Source organism: Eschrichtius robustus, chromosome 15 (genome assembly GCF_028021215.1).
Source record: "Eschrichtius robustus isolate mEscRob2 chromosome 15, mEscRob2.pri, whole genome shotgun sequence".
NCBI classification, from domain to species: Eukaryota; Metazoa; Chordata; class Mammalia; order Artiodactyla; family Eschrichtiidae; genus Eschrichtius; species Eschrichtius robustus.
The window spans coordinates 94,848,321-94,866,772 of record NC_090838.1 but is presented as its reverse complement, the minus strand read 5'-3'; the positions used below and the strand labels follow the sequence as shown (position 1 = coordinate 94,866,772).

Here is an 18,452-nt window from a genome sequence, read left to right as displayed (position 1 = left end):
GTTATTCATGATTCCACTTCCTGAACAGATACAGGCCTATTCAGATTATCTTATTTCTCCTTGTGGGAGTCTTGGTAGCTTGTATCTTTCAAGGAAGTCATCACATTGCTGGACATAGAGGTCTTCATAGTATTTCTTTTTTTTTCCTCACTTTTACCATTTTTTAAAATTGTATCATTATGTTTTTTACATCTTTATTGGTAAAGGACCTACTGGTCCTTTATTGGAGTATAATTGCTTTACAATGTTGTGTTAGTTTCTGCTTTATAACAAAGTGAATCAGCTACACGTATACATATATTCCCATATCCCTTCCCTCTTGCATCTCCCTCCCACCCTCCCTATCCCACCCCTGTAGGTGGTCACAAAGCACGGAGCTGATCTCCCTGTGCTATGCGGCTGCTTCCCACTAGCTATCTATTTTACATTTGGTAGTGTAATGAGGTATCACCTCATACCGGTCAGAATGGCCGTCATCAAAAAATCCACAAACAATAAATGCTGGAGAGGGTGTGGAGAAAAGGGAACCCTCTTGCACGGTTGGTGGGAATGCAAATTGATATAGCCACTATGGAGAACAGTATGGAGGTTCCTTAAAAAACTAAAAATAGAACTACCATGCGACCCAGCAATCCCACTACTGGGCATATACCCTGAGAAAACCATAGTTCAAAAAGAGTCATGTACCATAGTATTTCTTTATTATCCTTGAGCATTCATGGGGTCAGTAATGATGAAACCACATTCATTTCTGATATTCAATTGTGCCCCCCCTCCTTTGTGGTGAGATTAGCCTTGTTATAGGTTTATCAATTTTATTAATCTTTTTAAAGAGACAGCTTTGGTTTTACCTATCTCTCTGGTTTTCCTGTTTTCTAATTTCATTGATTTCTGTTCTATTTTTATTGTTTTCTTTTTTCTGTATGCTTTAGGCTTACATTTCCCTTTTTTCTATAAATTCCTAAAGTGAAAGCTTAGATTATTGATTTTAGAACTTTATATTTTAAATGTATGCATTTTGTGCTATAAATTTCTCACCAACCATGGTTTTCAGTGTATCTCACAATTTTTTTGATAAGTTATATTTTAGTTTTCACACAAAACAATACCACGTGACATGTGCTAGACCTAGGTTCCTCTACTGGGGATTATTGATATTTGGGTCAGACAATCCTTTTTTGTGATAGGCTGCTCTGTGCATTGCAGGATGTTTAGCAGGATTCCTATCCTCTACTTACTAGATGTCAATGGATATAACAACCAAAATTTCACAAAATATCCCCTGAGGGACCCTGACACCAGTTGATAATCACTATACTAAACAAACTTCAATATCAAAATACTGTAGGAGCTGAAAATGGATAGACCTAAATGTAAAATGCAAAACTATAAAAACCTCTGGAAAACAGCATAGAAAAAAATCTCAGTGGCCTTGGGTTTGGTGATGATTTTTTGGATATGACACCAAAAACATGATCGATGAAAGAAAAAGTTGATAAGTTGAATTTCATTAAAATTAAAAACTTCTGCTCTGAGAAAAACACTGTTAAGGGAATGAAGAGACAAGTCACAGACCAAGAGAAAATATTTGAAAACACATATTGGTAAATGACTTGTATCCAAAATATGCAAAGAACCCTTAAAACTCAACATTAAGAAAACAAACAACCCAGTTAAAAAAACGGGCAAAAATCTCAATAGATTCTTCACCAGAGAAGACAGAGAGATGTCAAATGAACATACAAAAAGATGCTCAACTTCACATGTCCTTAGAAAATTGCAAATTGAAACAATGAGATGCCAGTACATGTCTATTAGAATGGCTAGAAGCCAAAAAACCCTGACAAGCCAAGGCTGGTGAAGATGTGGAACAACAGGAAGTCTTATTTGTTGCCACAGGGAATGCAAAGTGGGGCAGTGACTTTGGAAGGCCGTTTGCTGATTTCTTACAAAAGGAAGGGCACTCTTACTATGTGAGTCAGCTATTGACTCAAATGAGTCAAGAACTTCTGTCCACACAAAACACCTGCACTTAAATGTTTATTGTGGTTTTATTAATAATTGTTCAAAGCTGAAAGTAACTGATATGCCCTTCAGTAGGTAAATGGATGAACAAAGTGTGGTACATCCATATAATGGAATATAATTCAGCAATGAAAAGAAGCTATCAAGGCAGGAGAAGACTCAAAAGAAACTTAAATGCAAATTTCTTAGTGAAAGAAGCCAGTCTGAAAAAGCTATAGTGTACGATTGCAACTATATGACACTCTGGAAAGGACAAAGCTATGGAAACAGTAAAAAGTTCAGTGGTTGCCAGGGTTTGGGGAATGGGGGTGGGAGGGGTATATAGATAGAGCACAGGGTATTTTTAGCACAGTGAAGTTATTCTGTATGATCCGGTAATGGCAGATACCTGATATTATGCAGTTGTCAAAACCCATAGAACATACGGCACAAAGAGTGAACCCTAGTGTAGACTCTGGACTTTGTTTAATAATAATGTATCAATGTTACTCATCAGTTGTAACAACTATACCCAACTAATGGAAGAGATTACAAATAAGGGAACTGTGTGCAGGTGCATGAGTATAAATGAAAGTAATTTTTTACTTTCATAAATAAAAGAAATGCTACAGCAGGCTTGTCCTAGCTTGAATGACTGTGAAAGTGTGAAATAACCCATAGGTCTTTGCTTACTGATTAAGAAAACTAGTGTGTCCATGTGAAGATTTTATTTTATTTTGTTTTCTAACTTTTTATTTCATATTGGAGTATAGTTGATTAACAATGTTGTGTTAGTTTCAGGTGTACAACAAAGTGATTCAGTTATACATATACATGTATCTATTCTTTTTCAAATTCATTTCCCAATTAGATTGTTACAGAATATTGAGCAGAGTTCCCTGTGCTATCCAGTAGGTCCTTGTTGGTTATCTATTTTAAATATAGCAGTGTGTATATGTCAATTTAAATTGTTGTTATTCGGTTTTCTTTTCTGAAAATGTTGGAAAGTAATGACATTTTCTCTTCAAAAGGGCGTCTTATTTTAAAAAAATACTCTGGAGGACATGAACGATGACACCTGTTTTTGCCTAGGATATCAAAGAATATCCATTCTGGGGGCACTTAGGAGAGATCAGAAGACCCCCCTGATGTTTTCCTTTCCCTTCTGCTAGCTGGATGCAGAGGACCAATAGCCATTTCAGATGGATGTCCCCAACTTACAGTGTTTTGACTTTACAATTTTTTAACCTTACAATGGTGTGAAAGCGATATGCATTTAGTAGAAACTGTCCTTTGAATTTTGAATTTTGATCTTTTCCCAGACTAGTGGTACATGGTACAATCCTCTCTCGTGATGCTGGGAAGCCCTGCAGTCACAAGGGTGAACGACGGATGTGTACCAAGGCTACCACTCTGCTTTTCACTGTCAGTATAGTAGTCAATAAATTGCATGAGATACTCAACACTGTATTATAAAATAGCCTTTGTGTTAGATGATTTTGCCCAACTGTAGGCTAAGGTTAGTGCTCTGAGCACGTTGAAGGTAAGTGAGGCTAAGCTGTGATGTTTGGTAGGTCAGGTGTATTAAATGCATTTCGCCTTAGGATATCTTCAACTTACGACGGGCTCATTGTGACATAAGCCCATCAGTCGAGGGAGATCTGTATGTGGGGGTGACCTGAATACCTGGAAGAGAACCAGCTGCCCACCAGGGTCAGCAGCCTATGGGGGTTAGATAATGGGAAAATAAAATTCTATCGTGTTTGAGCCGTTTGCATTTTGAGTCTGTTTATTAGAACCGTGTAGCCTCTATTAACTAATACAAGTGACCTGGGGGGCATCCAGTTTGCATTACTGGAGGAAGGGAGAGTGCGTCATGGGGAAGAGCGATGAACATTTTAAACCCATTGAGCTGGGAACCAATTTTAACCACTGGATATTTTTCCAGGACTTCTGATCCTGTCACATTTGAAAAAGTTTCTATCTAGCAAAAGCTTGTGTCTGGACTTTAAAATTAAAAAAAAAAAAAAAGTTCCTAAGCAGTCTACTGCAGTGAATGCTGCTCTGAGACACACCTGTTCCCAAACTCGGCCTCAGCCTTCAATTATCCTTGCCACACAGAAGCTTCCCTTCTCCGCCTTTGCCCAAACTTGCCATCAAAGAACACTTGCCTTACTTCAATATTTCTAATTAACCTTATCTCAGAGTTTCCCTGGGTGGCTTCATCTGTTGCTCAAATATTCTTCTTACAGAAATACAGTTAACCTGTGGCCACACAGCCATGTCACTGAGCAGCCGTTGCCTGGCCTGAGAACCTGAGGCGAGACTTGTCTGGAACGGAACTCAGATGGAAGACCGCTTGTCCGGATGGTTTGCGTAAACACTTTGCTCCCAGAAGTATGTGGACTGATATTTTCTTATACTCTTTCCTTTGCTCGCAATACAGGAATTTAATGCCTGTCCTGGTGCAGGTTTGTTTACCGTCTCTCATAGGTTTAGACATTTAGATCAACAAGAAAAAAATGATACAGATAGCTTACTGCTTTTTTCAAACTCGAATAAACTGAATAACATTTTTATTCAAATAGTTAAAATGTTCCAGTGCATACACAGCAGAAAATGTGGCGCTTTAACTTTTGATAGAAATGAATTCATGCCGAGCTATTAAGATGTGTTTCCAAAATAACCAATGTGCCACAGTAACTTCATGAACACACGGCTTCTAATGATCTCCTGTAGAATAAGACTATGTATTCTTTTACTACTATGAGTTTTATTTAGGTGATGAGAGTAATTATTCTGGCTATCATTAGATGTGATCGTCACATGTATTCTGGTATTCTTTGTTACTTTATTGAAATATCAAAAAAATTCTCCAGAAATGATCCAGAGAAGGGTAATAGCATCTTTGATGTATGTCTACCCATCAGTCAACAACTCTGTATTGAGAGCTTCTTATGAGATGAACAGGATGAAGATGTTTGAAGACCTCTGGGATGGATAATATATACCGCTTAGAGGTTCAGGCAGAAACAGATTGAATACATAAATTAGATGCTTGTAAAATAGTTGAGATGATGAAGGCTCCAGACTGAGCCTCCAGAAAATTTTACTACTAGAAAAATTCCCCAGACTGCCTTGCCAGTGGAGCCTCTGCCTCTGCCACAAGCAGGGATCGGGGTGGGGGGGGGGGTTGTGCAACTGCTCCGGTGGCCTCCAGGATGATACAACCTTACCTGAGTCCCAGGTGTGGCTCCAGAGCCAGCTATGCAGCTGGTGATGCCCACAGTGGGCGCCTCATGTCCCAGCACTCACCTTCCCACTGTTCTGAACTGTGGTCCCTATGCAGGTACATCCAACTGGGGAACCTAAACGTATCCAAAAAACCTGGCCACAAGGAAGTGTGAGAAGTGGAGATTTTAGCTTTCAAGCCTTTGCATAACAGGAAGGCACACTGACAAAAGCTGAAACGCATGTGACCAGCCAAGTTACACATCTATTGTATGGGAATAAAGGTAAGTTAACTGTCAATTGAAATATAACATAATATAGGAAATACAGATGCTATGAAAACACATAAGGGCAGCATCAAAACCAGACTTGGAAGGATGGCTGGTGAAGACTTCCTCTTAGAAGTGATAGCTAGGCTAAGCCCTGACCAAAGAGAAAACTGAGTTTGCCAGGTGAATGGATCTTTAGCTGGTCCCATTCACTCACCGGTTAAGGGGCTCAGGCAGGAACCTCGAAAAGAGTTAGTTAAGCAGAAGCCAGATTGCATCGGCCTTTGTAAGCCAAGTTAAGGAGTTTGCTCTTTTTGCTAATAGAATGAAGCATTAAAGAATTTAAGCAAGGGAATGACATATGCAGATTTCCATTTTAAAAAGTCCACGTTGACAGTGAAAGTTTCCAAACGGATTGGAGAGAGGCAACCCTGGAGTTAGGAATACAGGTTGGTTGCAGAGGCTGGAAGTAGGTTCACAGAATTGATGATGGAAAGAGTGGACAGGTTTGAGAGCTGTTAATAACCAATGTTTGGTATTTGGTTTTAGGTTAGTTGAGAGAATAAGAGAGAGCATTTCTATCTATCTATATAAAATATGTTATACTATAACTATAAAATTGTAACACATTACACTATCATAAAATTGTATACTGTATTATACATAAATAATACTGTAATATACAGTAATGTATATTGTAGTAAGTCATGCTACAGTATACTTTTTTGGCAAGACAGTGCATGGCAGTGCCATTTACTGAAAAAGGAAGCACCAGACATGACATTTATTTGGGTACAATGACTTTATAGTGCTTATGGGGCATCCAAGGAGCTATCCAAGGAGAAGTGGAATAGAAACTCAGGAGAACATTCTCGAGTGGCTGCAGAGATTCAGGAATTACTGTCGTATCGATGGCAGTTGTAGCAATAGGAGTGAATGGGTTGTGTAGGAAAGGCGGCAGAATAAGAAGAGAAGAGAGACTAGGATAGAACCCAGAAGAATAGCAATGGTAAAAGGACTGGAAAAAAGTAGAAATTCCTTTCAAAAATGAGACGCAGGTAACCGAAAAAGGAAGAGGAAAAACTGCAATTGTGGTAATGGACATTATGGGAAGAAAACGTTTTAATGAGAGAGAAATAATGATTCAAATCTCCTGAGAGATTAAAAAACATGGTCCTCTGAGTTATCAACAAGGCAGCTCTTGGCAAGTTTGACGGGATAATGAGAGCAGAAATGGGTGTACAGAGGGCTGAGGTGTGAGTGAAGAGAGGTGGCGACAGGAATTTTTGACAATTATTTCAAGAGATTTGATAGAAAAGGGGAGAAAAGAATGAAGTAATTGGGGAGGTTAGGAGATGAAGGGGTTGTGTGTCATTTTATTTTGAGTTGAAAGAGACTTGAGAACATTTAAGTTTTATTGCAAAGTAGCCAATCGAGAACAATATATTGAAATTTAAAAAAGATTTCCTGCTGCAGTTCTGACATATGGAGAGCTTAGAAGTTGTCACTCCTACCCTTACAATAAGAAAAAATGAAACGAATTAGAAAGCAATGACTTTCTTGGATCCAACAGGAATTGAGATCTCAGGGCAGACCCCCCCGCCCCCCGCCGCCCCCTGCCCCAAGTCTGTAGAGATGGTTGAATCCAGAGTCACAGCCAAGATCTACTTACCTGGAACAGAAACTGTTGGACCCATAAACTGGTAGGAACACTTCCACGGTTGTTTTGCTGAATTGCCGAGCCTGCGTGTGGACTTGGGAAGTGAGAAGCTCACGGACCTCCATCTCGCGGGGGGCTCCCACACTTACGTGACTCTTACCTCCAGGAACTTATCAGATTTTCATGGTGAAGAGCTGAGTAAGCTCCCCTCCGGGCTTTGGCAGGAGGAGGAAGAGTTCTCCATAACAAGGACCTACTTTGGGGAAAAAGACCTCACTGGAGCCTCATTTGCCCCGGGGGAACGGCATTTCTCAGACTCCAGACCTCTCTTCCTTCCCTTTCTCATCTCGGGGGGAGAGGGTGAGAGACACTTGTGAAGGTCACGGGACCAATTAAAAGCTGAGATGCATTCATAATATTATAGAACAATTCCCCTCCCCACCCATTATCACCCCATCCACAATTCTCCAATATAAGAGTGGATTACAGCTGAAAAAGCTGCAAGATGCAGACTCAGCTAAGGAGGCATTCTTACAGAAGCCCCCAAACAACACAGGAGATGAAAACAAGATGCATAGGTAATTTGAAGACTCTGGCACCTACAACTAAAAATACATTAAATGCAGCCCAACTCTTATCCAGATTAACATAAAACCTCACAACAGAGGACTGTTCATCTCAGTTTCTATCTGGCTTTTCACAACAACAGCAACAAAAGCAGAAGGCATGATAAAATGCAAGAAAAAGCAGACTAAAGAGACAAAACAAGCATCAGAACCAGACTCAGACGTGAAACAAATTTTGAAATTATCATACAGGGAATTTTAGAATAACTATGATTAATATATTAAGGACTCTAATGGAAAAATTAGACAACATGTAAGAACAGATGTATAACATTAAGCAGAGAGATAGAAATCCTAAGAAACAATCAAAAGGAAATGCTAGAAATTAATGAGAAAAAAAAAAGCTTGAAGATAGGTCAATAGGAATGTCCCCAAATGAGATGGAAAGGGGAAAAAGAATGAATAAAAATGGAACAAAGCATTCAAGAACTGTGGGGTACTTTCAAAAGGTATAACAAATATATAATTGTAATACCAGAAAGAGATGAAAGAAAGTGTGGAAGAAAAGAGATATTTGCAGTAATAATGGCCAAGAATTTTCCAAAATCAATGACAGACACCAAACCAGAGATCCAGGAATCATAAATAACATCAAGCAGGATAAATACCAAGAAGAAGGGACGGAGAGTAGATAGAATGATTTCTGGACATGGCGGTGGGTGTGAACCAGATTACAGGGGAGGTCCTAGACATGAGCATAAGTGTCAGTTCCCATTTTATTGGGGCTGGAGGACAAGACCATATGGATCCAGGAGTCTTGCTTAGTGTTGAAAAGTCCAGGTGATATCAGTCTGAGGCTGGGGTTCCCCCCCACTGCTCCCCTTCTTCCTCTTCCTCCTTCTTTGGTAGCAGAAATAATTCTGACCGTGTGGTCAGGCTTAGGAGAGAGAGAGGGAGTTTTCTAGTTCAAGGATTATGGTGAAGTTTTATTGAGTATTGAGGCTCCCTTTGAAGGAGAAAACTTTATATTCATCATTCTGTGATTGCTGTTGCTGGATCTCCGAGGTCTGTCTACAGTTGGATGGAGACACAGGACTTCAGGATTCATTAAGGGAGTTCTAGTCAGTCAAACAGCCCAGGTAGTGGCAGAAATTCTGTGTGAAACTGTCTCTTCACTTCCCACCCCCATCTGCCCTGACCCCAGCCTTGTCCTCCTGGACCTTAGCATGAGTGCTCCTTCCTTTCATCCCTCGTAGTATTTATTCATTCTTCTCATGCAACACAGTTTACAGGGTCCAGTTGCTTCTCATATCCTTTTTGAGAACAAAATATGGTGTAAAAATAAATATACAAATAAATCAATAATATGCATTATTTACAATAACACTTGCATGACTTACATGTCTTCTCTCTCCTTCTCTACTGTAAATGTGGTGGTACGTATAAAGCAATCATCTGTGGACGGATGTGGAAGTGTTATTTTATTTACTGTTCTTGCCCTTCATCATGAAGCCAGTCTTCTCACATTTGGGAGCCAGCTGAAAAGGGACCAATGTAATAAAGATGTGAGAAAAAAGACTTGCTTTGATACTTAGTGTCTAAGTTCAAACTAGGACTTACAGTGGGTGAGAATAGACTGGAAACACAACGCAAATGTGTAGGACAGGCACCCCACAGGTCTCACACACACACACACACAGACACACACACAGAGAAAACCAAGGCCACCACTGAATAATCCATCCAGGGGTGGAGGAGAGCAGTTTGGGGAGAAGAATGCAGTTGGAAGCAGTAGGGGTAGGTGTCCTCCTATGCTCATATCTTGAGATGAGAGAGCTGAACAGCAAAATAGAATGCTGCTCAGTGCTCCGGAGAACCTAGGAGCGCAGGGGACTTGCCATCCACTCTGCAGACAGCAGGCTCACAAATGTGATCGTCTAGCCACCAAGGTACAGAGCAGCCACCAAAGCCCCAGAGCTTCCCTGGCTTCTTGGGAAGCCAGGGATGGAAGACAATCTGTAAATTTCCCTGGGGCCTCAGCAGAGCCCTGAGTCAACGGAGAGACAGAAATGTCTTACCAGGAGCTAAGACAAGGTCACCAGGTAGGAACATGAGAAAATGCATCAAAAAATGTGGCGTGAATGGCCTGTCAGGGATACAAGAGAAAAACTCATTGCAACTTGAAGTATAAGCAGTGCTGCCCGCCAGGGAAACAAGGCAGGGGTGGTGGGGGTCAGACAGCCTGCAGAGCCGCCTGGAAGGAGCCCGCCTGCCCCCTGAGCGTAGAGTTCAGGCTGGCGGAGGGAGCCCCTCAGGGCACCAGGGAGGAAAGGGTGAACGGGAGATTTCTCTCTCTTTCCTTTCCCCTCCCTCCCTCCCTCCCCTTCCTCCCTCCCTCCCTCTCTCCTTCCTTCCCTCCCTTCCCTCCCTCTCTCCCTCCCTCTCTCCTTCCCTCCCTCCCTCCCTCCCATCCCTCCCTCCCTCTCTCCTTCCCTCCCTCCCTCTCTCCTTTCCCTCCCTCCCTCCTCCCTCCCTCCCTCCCTCCCTCCCTTCCTTCCTTCCTTTCTTATTTTTATTTATTTATTTTTAAACAGGCAAGTGTCTAAATTATAGGTTTGAACTGACTGAGGAATCACTGGCTTGAATTGAGAACAAACACAAACACAGAGTTGATTAAGCTTTCTGCTTAGGCTGGGACTTGGAGCCCAAACCTAAATTGAGTTAAAGACATAAAGTCACAGCTTTGCACACCTATGTTTTGGGAGCTTGTTGTGACCGTATAATTCATGCTCACTAAAGAGGCTTCTGGACAGTAAGCACCGTGTAGAATTTTATTTCTTCATGACACTTTATTATGAAAAATTTCAGACATCTACAATAAAGCTGAAAAAATTTTGCAGTGAAGATGCACATGTTGACTCCCTAGGTTCCACTATTAACATTTTAATGTAATTAATTTATCGTGTATCTGTGTATTTATTCACTCCTATATCCATCCATAAATGTCTTATTTTTTTGAAGCACTTCAAAGTAAATCGCAGTCATCAATGTAATTTCTCTAAGTATTTCTTTCAACATCCTTGTTATTAACTAGAGTTTAACATTTGTTCGGAGGTTTCAGTTTTTATCTTTTTATGTAAAATATACGTAAAATGAAATGCCAGGCTGTCAAGGTCCATCTTCTGAGTTTTGAAAGTGCAAACACCTGAGTAACTCAAGCCCATATCATGATAGAACAGGAGTAGCCATCCTTTTCCTGTAGAAGTCTGTCAGATATGTACACTATTTTAAGTTTTATAGGCCACATACAGACTTTGTTCCATATTCTTTTTTTATTTTATTTTTTGTGTACAACCTTTAAAAAGTGTAAAAAACATTCTTAGCTAGTGAGCCACACAGACTATGTGCTCTGGGGCTCAGTTTCTCATCTGGGACTGTATCTGATCATCTTCATGTCCTATCTCTAAAGACCCCCTCAATGTCGTGAGGACATTACCTACAGCTCTTTTTGTCCTTCTGTCATATTTGGTTGAAAATATACTCTTCCTACACTTTATTCTTTGTTTCTGGATTGTTTCACATTGACCAATTCTAATTTGAAAAATGAATAAACCAGCTACGTCAGGTGACAGAAGATAATTAGATGAAATGTAAATGTAATTCGATTACATGTAGGGTTATTTACCAAGGAGTCATAGTGCTGTTAACTCTATTTTTACATAAACATATTGATTTCCCTAATACAAACTATAGTAAAAATAAATAGAATTACATAATTTTTTGGTGGCGTACTTGCTATTTGTGTTATTTATCTACTGCTGTAACAGATCACCACAACTTAGTAGCTTAAAAACATGCCTAGCCATCTCACCATTTCTGTGGGTCAGGGTCTGGGGGTAGTTTAGTTGAGTTCTCTGCTGTAGGACCTCTCCTGAGACTGTAAGCTGTAACCAAGGTGATGGTCGGGGCTGGGGTCTCCCGTGAAGGCTCAGCAGGGCCAGGATCCATTTCCAAACTCACTTGCACGATTGCTGGAAGCATTCAGTCCCTTTTAAACTGCTGGACCAGGTCCTAGCTAACTGTCAGCCAACAGCCACCCTCCGTTACTGGCCACAGGGACCTCCCAAACATGGTAGCTTGCTTCATCAGAACCGACAGGAGACAACCCACTAGCAAGAAGGAAGTCAGGCTCTGGTGATCTAATCATGGAAGGAATATCCCCTAAACACCGAGGCAGTGTATGAGTGAGAAGTCAGGCGCTCAGAGGAGGGGGTTACATGGGGCAGGGCCTGCAGCAGGAGGGTTCATTGGTTCCGTCTTAGGAGCTGCAGGCCACGTCCTTTCATTCTGTACTTCAGCTGGATCTAAGGTGAGTTTGTAAATCACTGCATCATAAAATAAAAGCTGATGATCTAATTAATTGTTTTTATACACTGGCGATAGCATAACCATATGCTATAGAAAGGCTTTCTTTTATAGAGAAACAGGTAACTGTCGTTCTCAGGAATTACCAATATTGAGTGTCTTTTTTCTATCTTCCCTGCTGGCTTAGCACAGTCCTTGTATATGCATAACTGATTCACTTTGCTGTAACCCTGAAGCTAACACAACATTGTAAATCAACTAGATTCCAGTAAAAATTAAAAAAACCAGCGAAACGACACAGCAAAAACCTTGCTTTCCTTTTCTTAAATAGGCAACTCCTTCTCAGGACAGCATTTCAGAATTTCATAGCTCTTAAGTTTTCCTCAGTCTTCCTTTAACTGAGCTGATTCTTCACTTCTGCCTTTATGCAGTCAGGTTCAAATCTGCCCGCAGTGTGATGATTAATGGCTACATAAAAGCACAACCTGAGTGGGAATTTGCCTGAAAGTATTGTTTTGAAGTGGCTGCGAAACAAATCAGAATTGCCTTCAGGACTCTTAGAGGGAGGATGGATTAGGCCTCAGCAATGTTACCCTCACCTACCAGCTAAAAACCCCTTTGTTTCCGGAAACTTGACTCTCATTAATTCTTTAATTCTCTCCTCTCTCCCTTTCTTCTATTCACTCTTGCAGCTTTTGCTTTATTAGAAACATGCTTCTCTTCATTTGCTTATATCTTCCGGTCCTAGGAGCATAGTAGGTACACGCATATTTGCTGTATGAATAAATGATGAATCTAACCATCCTTGATGACAGAGTCTTCTAGTAATTTGTTACATCTGCAAAGACATTTGAAGCTTAGTCTAAAGGCAAACATGGCTAGTTGATAAAGATAATATCTGCCAGCACAGAAATATTATTAAATTAAAAATAAGCTTAGAATGATGTTTTGTGATGAGTTACATTATCGAAATTAGAATACGTTTTGTAACTTCTCCTTTTCAACTACTTGAGCACTTTTGCTGAGTACTTCTAGTTCTGTTGAGTTTCGTTGTTGCAGATTGTTCTTTAGAGAGTTTTTAATTAGTTTTAATTTGGAAAAAGAACATTTTTGTGTTCTGTGATTAAAACTGTCAAAATAATATGAATAAAGAATATACTTCATTTGTACTCAACATGGAAATTCATGATTACACTCATCTAATCTGTAAATAATTTTTCCCCTATGTCACTTTCTAATTATTTTGCACAAAGTTTTACTCATATTGGTAATGATTATGACAGGTCACTTGCAAGTTTATTTGGCATCTTTACTGCATGTTTTGCAATGGACTTTCCTTCCAATCATATTGATTTATTTGGCATAGCAAAAACATGTGGACGATTCCACCATCTTGTAACCTTGTGCTAGTTGGGAGATTATTATGTAATGTACATTATGAAAAATAATAACCTAATAATGTCTTAGGAGTTACTGCTGAAGATCAGGGCACACTTTTGACAAAGGGGAACCTGTGACAGGAGATGGAACTTCTTTTCTCTTCCTGCTCTCTGACTTTCCTGCAACGCTGAAATTCATAAGGTGTCTTAGAAGACTGTCCCATGAGATTAGCAATCAGTTATTCTTGGTGTCAAGCAATGGTCAGCCGGGAGCGTTGCCTTATATTTGCTCTCCCTCCTTCTCTGTCTCAGTCATCTTTGCTGTCCTTCTGCTTCCCCATAATTTCATTTCATGATATATTGGTAGCATATAAGCTTTTGTGCTTATATATATACAGAATTTTAAGAATAAATTTTCTAAATTGGTTCTGGGGTTTCTGGAATCTGATTGGATTTAAAGACACTAATGACTCTATTTCCAGTAGTAATGAGAGCACCGATAGCTCATGGCGTGGTCTGGCAACAGAGATACAAAGTATCACTGTTGGAGACTCCCAGTCAAACAGCTACAGGAAATAAGAATGTCAGTGAACATGTATATGACACTTTTGAACATTTTTACCAAATTAACAAGTATAATGAGGTTGGCTACTTACTCCTAAGGTCACTGGACAAAGTGGGGAAAGAAAGGGGTGGGGTGAGGTATTTGAATACCCAGCTCAAGTACCACAAAAATGACCTGAAAGCTTCTGTGACTACCCTGAAAGAGACCTTCGTCTCCTGTAGCTGCTGGGCTGGGATTACGGAAAATCAAACTCAGAATCTCATCCTGCAAAAGGCTGAATTACAATGCTAGTTGAGAAACCCCTGCATTCTCTCTCTAGCCTCCAGGGCAGGCACAGAATTCAGCAAACATCCCTTGAACAAAATGAAATACGTATTTGAGGTTATTCAAGTTTCCCTTTTTTCCCTCCAGTCCCATTTGGCTGCTTCAGGTTTTGTTTGTTTCCTTTCCCCCGACCTGGGGCTTTTCGGGACCTGCCTGATTCATACAGCTCGTGTCTACAGCTGGCAGATGGCCCCGGATGGGAGGAGGAGCATGGCACCCACAGCTCCCCTGGGAAGGCTTCTCCTCTCTGGGATTGTATTTCATCTAGTTTTCTTCAATCCCATAACTATCCCAAGCCTTTAAAATTAGACAATTTCTGTAAATTATCTGTTTTTTCCCTAAAGTTTGCAGAGGTGACCCTGCCTTGTGCAACCCACTCTATGCTACCTAGAAGTGGAATCCTTCACAAACACTTTTTCTTAAGCTTTAACTAGAGCAGGTCTCTGAATGCTGACTAGGAAAATAACTTTGGGGTACTATTAGCCTAGTTCTGAAAGTTTTCCTCTAAATATAACTTTCTTTTAAGTATTAAGGGCATCTATTAATAATCTATTTCTTCATTACCAAAATTATTAATTAGGTTTAGCCTCACAGATCCTTCTTTTTTTCTTTCTCTCCTGCTTTCTGCTGCTTCCACGCCAGTTTGGGCCTTTTATCATGGAAAACATATATGAAATAACTTCCCAACAACCCTTCTAGCCGTTAACTTATGTCCCTTGTCACCATGAGTTTTCAAACACAGCTTTCTATTTAGTTCAGCTAAAGACAGAAAGATTCATTAGGACGCACTGGAGAAAAGAAAGATTTTTAGCCAAAAGAAAAGATGTTTCAATGTCATATATTTTCCAACATTTCAAGAAATGTTCTTGGAAGCTGTTGTACTTCTGAGTGCAAGATTTGGGGACCAATTGAAGGTAATCATGAGAAATAAAATTTCTGGTAATAATAATAATAATAGAGCTCTTAGGAGAAAGGAAAGCTCCCAAAGAAGACTTCACAAGATGCTGATTCTGCCACGAAATGAAGCTTTGCACTCCTTGTTACCAGAATTGTTCCCTGAAGGTTAAACTGTCCATGTCACGTATGTGGCTTTGACTAGAGAGTTACACCAGTTAATCCCTAGGAATTTTTCCCATCTAATATTTTATGACTTAATTAGACACAGGGTAGTGCTAAAGAAAGACAAGGGATTGGACCAGTTGGTGGTGGGGAAGAAGGGAGCAGGGAGAAAGAGAAGCCTCTTCAAAAATGCAGAGATTTGTTGAATATATAATACTTACATTTATAAATATATATTTCATGTTTATTTAATATATACAAATATGTGTGAATGCAGGTATATGTATGTGTGCATATATATGAGCATGTATATAAACATACAGATATATAACTGTACATATATACATACCTTATATTTTACTTTTATATGTAAAAGAGCTTGGGGTTTATACATTATTATGTAACCTGCTTTTCCCACTCAATACATAGTGTTTCCACGTCATTACATATTTTTCCATAACCTGATTTTAGTGACCATGAAATACTTTATTGTATTGAATTGGCCATAATTTATTAGACAAGCCTCCCTTAATTGGACATTTGGTTTATGTCTAATTTTTACTTTTTAAGGAAAGGTAAAAATTGATGGACTTTATAGAGATCTTTATCCATCCAGAAAGTTTGCTATTATAGTACAGAGTGTCATGTTCAAACGGCATTGCCTAAGTGGATAATAATGGAGTGTTTTTCACACCTCACTAATAATTTTTTAAACAGATTATTTGAAAAAGGAGTAATTCTTTTGAATAACATGTAAATGGCAGGCCCTGTGAGATCCGGTTCCCTCAAGACACACCAGATTGTACACACAGTTGAGTGATTAGAGAACAACAGCAGAGCATGCCATGCGGTGAGGCAATATCCTATATGTTCCCTTTGGGAGGAAATGATACTCAGGGATGAAAAGTTTATGCTATTATTCTACTTACTTAGCATTTACAAAAGCACTTGCTCTACGAAAAGATTTCTAAACATAAATTATTTTACCTCATTCTCATGAAACTATATTATCACCAATGAAAACAGAGTTTCCTACAAACTTATTCCCCTGGTTTAACATGGCATGGAAGTTCTGATGAGTGAAAAGCTAAAACTGTTAACTTTTTTGATTTGGTGCTTCCCTAGTACCTGCCTGATCTTCAGCATTTTTGTTATATTACAGATTCGATCACATAACCCTCCCTAAGACTGATTAGCAGAGCTAAGACCATTCTACAGAAATTAAGAATTGAAACATAACTACAGTGCAGAAACCCACTGTCTTACTTCCCATTTCCTACAAACAGCACCGAGGCAGGAATTCTTGAGTGAGCAATTTTGGACAGGGGGAGTGAGAGAAGCAAGAGAGGAAGAATAAATGTTAGGAGAATATGCTGTTAGCTGGAGACAAGCCTCCCACTTAGCCTCCGGAAGGCTGTGCAGAGTTGGTCCAACCTTGAGTCAAGGTCAAGCATTGGCAAGTGGCTTCTTTAGGGATGAGGGAGGGGACAGGAGCGTCACCAGTGAGGTGGCCCCTAGCTGGCAGAAGAGGGCTTCTCAGAGCTATTAGCAGCAGCCAGCCCCCAAAGCTCACCTGGATGGGGTACCGACAGCACCTACTATGGTCCAAAACTTGCATCACTTTGACCCACTTCCATCTGACACTGAGTTTATGTCATCCAGATCCTGCCTCTTTAGGACTCTGGTTTGTCATGACTTTTGGAAAACTTAAACGAAGAGGATTGCTGGGACCATTACTGCACTCCTGAGGCCGTAATGCATGTTCTTTATCAAATTCCTCTGCCACCTGTTCTGGATTCCCTTCTCTGGCTAGTTGATCAGTGTGTCCTGCCTCGTGGACCCAAGCTTTCACTCCTGAGAGGTCTGAGTCTGGATATCCGTGCCCTCAGCAGTCCTTGTTCTTGTATTTGCCCGTTTACAGTTATAACAGGATATAGAAATAACCACGTGAGTGATTCTATCATCCCCATGTTACTGGGGAGCCCAGCTCTGTCACAGCTTCTCCTCCCATCACTGTGTCCTATGGGGACAGCTACCCTTGAGCTCGCAGTGGACGGTGTTGGTGACTCACTCACCTGCACGTGTCTTGTTGCCTCTGGGAACTATTTAGGAAAAAAGTCACCTGGTAGGTGTCCTGAACTTACACCGTAGATCCGTTACAGCGTGCCTACTTTTTGGAGCATTTTGAATCCTTCTTCCACAGTTTTCCATGGTCTCTACTGGATATGGGCTATTGCTTCTTCCCCTACTGAGCCACCCAGGAGTGTATGAGACCCTTTTCCCGGGGAACTTGCCAGGGTGTTAAGCCCTATGCCACAGTACAGGTCTCCACAGCGACACTCTTGTACTTACCTAGACGTCCACTCAGCCTGCTCTGGAACAGCCCCTCAGATCCACACCCAGGCCTTCTCCCCTGCTTCCTTCTGGAACGTGTTTTCCAGGGATCGCAGTGTTTTCGGTGCACGATTGCTCTCCCCCGTCAGTAAACAGGCCAAACATTTTAAAAGATTAGTTTTATTGAGTATAATTGACATAAAAATCGCATATTTTTAAAGAGGACAGTTGAATAAGTTTTTTAAGGTAAGAAGCAGATTTAATAATATCACCTGTAAAGAGGTTGCAGGAAAATGGGTTGTGAGAGGACGGTCACATCCCAGGTCTCGGCGATTCCTGGGTGGGGCTGCCAAGGGAGGGTCCTTGGCTGCGTGCAGGAAAGAATGAAGCCACAGTAAAATGAAAGCAGAGAAGCACATTCCATGGGCAGAATGTGGTCCATCTCAGAAGGGGAGAGCCCAGTTTAATAGGTTTTGACACATAGATAAACCTGAGAAACTATCAGCACAGTCAAGACAGTGAACATATCAACCACACTCAGAGGTATCCCCTCTCCCGACTGTGACCCCTGCCCCACATACTCCCGGGCTCCTAGGTCACCACTCTCTGCTTTCTCTGACTGTAGTTTGTATGTTCTACAGTTTTCCATAAACGGAACCATGTAACCTGTACTTCTTTTTGTCCGGCTTCTCTCAC

General features: G+C 40.6%; 1 long non-coding RNA gene across 2 annotated transcripts in view; it reads left to right on the top strand.

The window, feature by feature from the left end:
• LOC137777814 (uncharacterized) overlaps positions 1–18,452 on the top strand; it is a 111,699-nt gene that overhangs the window by 28,128 nt on the left and 65,119 nt on the right. For both annotated transcript variants that reach the window (XR_011076633.1, XR_011076635.1), the window contains exons 2-3: positions 4,257–4,401; positions 5,354–5,519. This is a non-coding gene — a long non-coding RNA (uncharacterized lncRNA). The remainder of the gene's footprint in view (positions 1–4,256; positions 4,402–5,353; positions 5,520–18,452) is intronic.